The sequence below is a fragment of the Arachis ipaensis genome, chromosome B8 (genome assembly GCF_059453495.1).
Source record: "Arachis ipaensis isolate K30076 ecotype BB chromosome B8, ASM5945349v1, whole genome shotgun sequence".
Classification (NCBI taxonomy): Eukaryota; Viridiplantae; Streptophyta; class Magnoliopsida; order Fabales; family Fabaceae; genus Arachis; species Arachis ipaensis.
In genome coordinates, this window is record NC_142443.1 from 99,917,746 (window position 1) to 99,925,257 (window position 7,512).

Genomic DNA, 7,512 nt, shown 5'->3' on the forward strand with positions numbered 1-7,512 from the left:
ATGATAGAGAAACCAAAGTGTGGGATCCGGGCATACATCTTTATAACCAACAATTATGGACCCCAATGTCTTGCTTGAGGTTGCTTGGGAGCTTAATGCACTTCGTTTAGGATCCCGGAGGATTTTTGAAGAACAAACATGGGTGGCAACTCAAGGATGAGTGGAAGCATAAGCCACCATGACACAAACTTCACTCAAAAGTCCAACTTGAGGACTTAAAACCAAAGTGCTAGGTGGGAGACACCCCACCATGGTAATATCCCTCTAATTTTCTCTCTTTTACCTTTTGTTTCATGAATAATTGGCTATTTTGCATGGTTGGATAGATTTATTTTGATGTTTGTTAGGTAGTTTTAGTAAAATAATGCGTTTTTGGGAGTTTTATGATGTTTTGGGACTTGAAAACCTGTTTTGGATGTCAAGTTTGATGCCTTAGAGGCATAATTTTCGTTGCAGGAATAGAGACTTGTGCATCCGCACAGCACCGTGCGTGCACACAGCTCCCCTGTTTTCCTGTTCCTGTGCGTCCGCACAGCAATGTACGCCCGCACGCCCTTAAAAACTCCCTCTGTTCACAGCACGCGCACGGCTTGTGCGTGTGTACACCACCTTCTTTTTCCCCTCTGTGCGACCGCACACCATGCGTGTAACCACACACAGCCATGAGCGCACGCACAGCCTTAGACAACCCCCTGGCCGCAGCGCACGTACAAACTGTGCGTGTGAAACCAACTCCTTTCCTCCTTCTGTGCGAACGAATACCTTCTTGTGCGCCCGTATAGGACCCATTACACCTTCTGCTCGCAGCGTCCACACTTCTTTGTGCGCTCACATACCCTCTCTTTTCCCTAGTGTGCGTATGCACACTACCCTGTGCGTCCGCATAGGTCGCGGTTTGGGCAATAATAAGGAAGGGTGCCCTGTTGCGCCACTCCTCACCCCTTTTCTTCTTTCCTTCTCTGGCGAAGCACAGTCGCTGTGAGCCTCGCAGTGGCTAACACAAGTGCCACTGTTGCCTATTCCTCTCTTTTCTATTCTTCATCTTTTTAATTTTCTTGTTTTAATCTTCCTTTTTATTCTTAGTTGCTTGCTTAATTTTTGTTTCTCTTCATTTAACTTGGGTTATTTAACTTAACTTTTGCTTAAGTGCTTGTTTGTTGCATTACAAGTGTTCAAGTTTCCGATTTATGGGTTGTTGATGCTTGAATTTTGACTTGAATTTTGTGAATATATGTACCAGACTCCATGTGTTTGACATAATGCCCGAATGAACTTTTTGTTTAATGCATATGTTGTCTTGACCATATGCATTAGACTATATCCTTGTTGGCATTCCAATTAAGAATTGTGCACTTTTGAATGATCATAATGTTATTTTGGATTGGAATTTCAATAATGTATTTGTTTAATGTTTTGAGTTGCTAGCACCAAATTGATTTAGAAATTGACTTTTTGTCTCTTATGTGGTGTAATTTTTTAATAAGTACATATTGAATTCAGTGAATTGAATAGAATTGCTTGTTCATCATGATTTTTAAGTTAATATAATCACATCACACGGAATTTGCTCCTTGTTAATGCTTTGCATTTGTTTGAGTTGATTTGACTTGATTCTTATCAAGACTTGTCACTTTTTGTAGCACGCACCTTCCCATGTGATTATTTGATTGTTTTTAAGGATGAATGATAAACCACTATTTTATGGTTTATCTTGTGTTTAATTGAGTGGTTTCATCAAGTCTTCACCCACTTATTCATACTAATTGCATGATTTTATAATTTCGTCCTAGTTTTGTTTTATGGTTGAAAACTTGCTTTCCAAAGATCTTTAATTTATATATTTTAATTCTCCTATATACCATTCGATGCCGTGATCCTTGTGTTAAGTGTTTCAAGCTTCATAAGGGCAGGAATGGCTTAGAGAATGGAGAGAAAGCTTGCAAAAATGGAAGGAACACAAGAAACTAAGGAGATGACCAGCGAACACTGACGCGCACGCATGGCTCACGCGAACGCGCGGAATAGAGAAAATCGCAGCGATGCGTACGCGTGACTAATGCGTACGCGCGAATTGGAGTCTGCACGAAGGACGCAAAAACGTGGATGATGCGTACGCATGACAAGAAAAATCGCTAAATGACGCGAACGCGTGGATGACGCGTACACGTGACCTGCACGATCTGCAAAATTAACAGAAAACGCTGGGGGCGATTTTGGGCCGCGTTTTAACCCAATTTTCGGCTCAGAAACATAGAATAAAGCCAGAGAACATGCAGAGACTCATCACAGATCTACACAGGGATTAGATTCACATTGATATACATTCACATACTCATATTAGGATAGTTTTAGGTTTTCTCTACATTCATAGTTCATTAGTTTTATTGCTTTTGCTTTTGGATATTGAAGAAGTCATTACCTCTGTTGAAGACATTATTCTAGTTTGTTTCTTTACTTACTCTTTTATTTATTTATTCCATATTTTTAATTCTTGTTTAGAGTAGTAAGTGGATTATTTTCATGGATTGTTAATACAGAGAATTACTTTTATTTTTAATTAATTAATTTTAAATCCTCATTTTATTTAAATTTATCATGCCTTCTTCTTATATTTTTATGAGCATTATATTCATGTCAATGGAGTAGACTCCATACTTGACATGGGGTTGATTAAAAAGAGACACTTGAGTTGGAAGGCTTAAGTGTTGATTAATCTGGAAGTTGTTGGCTAGTTCTGTATTTACTAACGCTAGACCTTTCCAAGGGAGAGGACTAGAATTTGCGAGTAAGGGTTAGCTTAATCATTTGACTTTCCTTTATTTAGTAAGGGTTAACTAAGTGAAAACAACAACCTTTTTAATACTGCACTTAAGAGATCCCAACAAGGATAGAACTTCCAATTAATCATTCCCCCAGTCAAGGCTTTTTATTTAGAACATCAATAATTATTCTTAGTTTATTTTTATTGCTTAAATTTACAATTATTTAATTGCTCATTATTCAACTCTCAAAACTCTCGGAAAATTTTTTATTAATAAAATAGCATCCTTTCCTGCAACTTGTTGGGAGACGACCTGGGATTCATACTCCCAGTATTTTTATTCTAAATTTTCGTTACATCTTTCTAAATTGGTGAGGTAGATTTTAGCTGGTTAAGAGCTATACTTGCAACGCTATTCTCTTATTTAAAATCCCTTAATTGGCCTAACTTCTGCCACGCACCAGTTTTTGGCGCCGTTGCCGGGGAGTTGCAATTGTGTTCTAAATTATTAATTAGTGTGCATATTTTTATTTTTTATTTGCATATTTTATTTTTATTTTTTTACCATGAGCTATATGGTTCTTTCATTGAATGACGCGTTCACTGCCTGATCCGAGCTTAGCTGCGTTTGATCCTGAAATTGAAAGAACTATTTTATGTATTAGGCGAGCTCGACGTCGGTTAGCCTCTGAGGGTGGTGAAGTGATTGTTATCGATTCACCAGTCTCATCTGAGGGCGAATCTGAACTGCCATCTAAGAGCGAAACAAGCTCCTTTAATACTGAGTCAGTTGATTCACGTGCAGACAGAATAGCAGAACCTAGGAGGATTACTCTCCAGGAAGTTGGCGCCCCAGATTTTACAATGCAGCCATATCAAGTGCATCATCCGACTCTGGCTGCAGATTTCGAACTGAAGACTGCATTAATCAACTTGATGCCCAAGTTTTATGGCTTACCTGCTCAGGAGCCCATCAAGCACCTCAGGGATTTTCAGACAGCCTGTTCTACTGTTAGGCGTCAGGGTGCAAATGAAACCTCTATTCTGTTAACTGCCTTCCTGTTTTCTCTTGAGGGAAAGGCGAGGGAGTGGTACTACTCCCAACCTAAAGCGACTGTTACTATCTGGGATATGCTTAGGAGAGAATTTCTAGAAAAATACTTTCCAGCTGAAGTTACAGACAGACTAAGGAAAGAGATCTCATGCATTGTTCAAGGTGAATCAGAAACTCTCTACAAGTACTGGGAGCGTTTTAAGAATCTTCTAGACGTATGCTCCCATCACATGATTGACAGACTAGTGTTAATCAGCTATTCACTCAAGGCATGAAGCCTCGGGATAAGACTACACTAGATGGTGCTAGTAATGGTTCTCTGAAGAATTACAAGACCGCAGATGAAGCGTGGCAACTGATCAGCGACTTAGCTGAGTTTACTAGGAACCACAGGCACAGGAGCACCCATTCAAAAGCTGTTGCAGAAGTTTCCTCTAGCAATGAGACTTCTGCTCTTACACAGAGTATATGTGAGATGACCAACCTACTGAAGCAATTACAGTTGAATCAATAACAACAAGCTCAGCCTTCCCCACCACAGCAAAGCCAACAGTTAGTACCCCAAAGAGTATGCGATATATGTGCTGATTATAGTCATTATACTGATGAATGCCCGCAGCTTCAATAAGAAGAAAATACTGTGGCAGCTACTCATAACTTCTATGACCGCTCGAATCAAGGATACAATCAACAAGGCGACAACTACAACCAATGTGGAAACTATAACCATGGCTGGAGGGACAACTATAATAGAGGAGGCAGAGACAACAATGGAAACTAGAGGTGGAATAACAACAATAGACAGTAGAATTAGAACCAACCTTACAGAGCCCCTCACTTAAGACAATCACAAGGACCCTAGCAAAACTAACAACAAGTACCACAGATCACTTATCCCACTTCCTCATCAAACGACGAGATGCTTTGTTCTCTTGCACAAGGACAACAAGACTTGCAGACTATACTTAACTCTACTCTAAATGGTCTAAATGCCACTTTACAAGCTCTCGCCGCTCGGATAGATTCATTACCTACTTCCACAAACCAACCTTTAAACTCTAGTGGAATTCTTTCTCAACCCCTACCTAACCCAAAAGGTGGCATCAATACCATTACTTTGAGGTCTGGAACCACACTGCAAGAGAGGAAACAAGAGGAGCCAAGCCTACAAGTACATGCCTCAGTTGAGGATGTGATAGAAGTGGAAGATGCTGAAGAAGAAAAGGAAGTACAAGACAAGGTTGAGGAAGAAGTGGCTCAACAAAGGAATGAAGCACCAAAGGATACTGAAGAAACAAGTGGCGCCATTCCTATCCCATTTCCACATCTTGCAAGGAAGTCCAGAAAGTACATAGAACTTGATCCCAAAATGGTAGAAATTTTCAAAAAGGTCGAGGTAACTGTTCCCCTTTTTTATGTTATTCAGCAAGTAGCTAAATATGCAAAATTTCTGAAAGATTTATGCATTCATAAAGAGAAAATTAATGAATTAGAAACTATCCCTTTAGGCAGTTCTATATCTGCTTTAATGGGAAGTATACCTGAAAAATGTAGTGATCCAGGTCTATGCATGGTTAACTGTACCGTCGGAGGTGTAATATTTTCTGATTACATGTGTGACTTAGGAGCGTGTGTTAGTATAATGCCATTGTCTATATATGATACTCTAAGGCTCCCTTCCTTAAAAAGGTCGGCAGCTCATTTTGTGTTAGTAAATAAAAGCATTATTACAGTAGTTGGAATTGCTGAAGATGTATTAGCGAGCATTAAGGGGCTCACATTTCCCATTGACTTCTATATCCTGAAAATGCCCCCTAATGACTCAGGAAGACCATCATCAATCTTGCTTGGAAGACCATTCCTAAAGACTTCAAAGTTCAAGCTGGATGCATTCTCAGGAACTTACTCCTTTGAGATAGATGGCAGAACAGTAAAGTTCAGTTTAAATGAAGCTATGAAGCACCCCCCGAAAGATCATTCTATCTTCCAGTACGACATCATTGATGAAACTGTAGCTGAAATTCACCAAGAAGAATTAGAAGAGAAGCACATGGAGCAAGGTCCAAGTGTGCGGACACCCTCTGAACATAATGACGACACTTTACCATTACCACTAGCCCCGGATGATCCAGAACCTAGCCATGAGCAGAAATTGGAATTAAAGCCCCTCCCTCCACACCTCAAGTATGCTTATCTTGAGGATAATCAGAAGTTCCCAGTCATCATTGCAAGGGAACTCACTTCTCAACAAGAAGAACAACTGCTCAGTGTGCTGAGAAAACATAAGAAAGCAATTGGATGGAGCTTGGCGGATATAGTAGGCATCAGTCCTCAAGTTTGTGAGCACATAATATATTTAGAAGAGGAATCAAAACCCGTCCGTTAACCCCAAAGAAGATTGAATCCCACCATCTTAGAAGTTGTCAAGAAAGAAGTGACCAGGCTACTTGAAGCAGATATCATTTATCCCATCTCAGACAGTGAATTGGTCAGTCCAGTACAAGTGGTGTCCAAGAAGTCTAAAGTCACAACAATAAAGAATGAGCATGGAGAGCTCCTGACAACTAGAGTGCAGAATTCATGGAGGATTTGCATTGACTATAGGCGTCTCAACCAAGCTACCCGTAAGGATCATTACCCCTTGCCATTTATTGATCAGATGCTTGATCGCCTGTCAGGTAAATCCCATTATTGCTTTTTAGATGGTTATACAGGTTACTTTCAAATTCATATAGCTCCTCAAGATCAAGAGAAGACTACTTTTACATGTCCCTTTGGAACGTATGCATATAAGAGAATGCCTTTTGGCTTATGTAATGCACCTGCTACTTTCCAAAGATGCATGATGAGTATCTTCTCAGATCTTATTGAGAACTGTATGAAAGTATTTATGGATGATTTTAGCGTATATGGTGATTCATTTGACCTCTGCTTGTATATTTTAGCTAGAGTATTAGACAGGTGTGTTAGTTCAAACCTTGTATTGAATTTTGAAAAATGTCATTTTATGGTAAAACAAGGGATTATTCTAGGACATGTTGTCTCCAAAACTGGTATTTCAGTAGATCCAGCAAAGGTAGATGTCATTTCTAGTTTACCTTACCCCTCCTCTGTGAGGGAAGTTCGTTCGTTCCTAGGCCATGCAGGTTTCTACAGGAGATTCATTAAGGACTTCAGTAAGGTAGCATTACCTTTATCCAGACTGCTGCAGAAAGATATTGAGTTCGAGTTCAGTGAGGATTGCATACAAGCGTTTGATAAGTTGAAGATCGCCCTGACTCAAGCTCCAATTGTGAGAGGACCAGACTGAAGCCAGCCATTTAAAATTATGTGTGATGCCTCCAACCATGCAGTAGGAGCGGCGCTAGCTCAGCGCGAAGGTAAGGACCCCTTCGTAACTGCTTATGCATCTAAGACCTTAGATGCTGCTCAGTCTAATTATACTACTACTGAAAAAGAGCTTCTTGCTATTGTTTTTGCTCTGGATAAATTCCGAGCCTATTTACTTGGTACTAAGGTGGTAGTGTACTCATACCATGCAGCTCTAAAATATTTATTAGCAAAAAAGGAGTCCAAACCAAGGTTGATACGTTGGATACTGCTGCTGCAAGAATTTGATTTAGAAATTAAGGATAGGAGTGGTAAACAGAATTTAGTGGCAGACCACTTGAGTCGCCTTGAGCACATTAAGGATGAC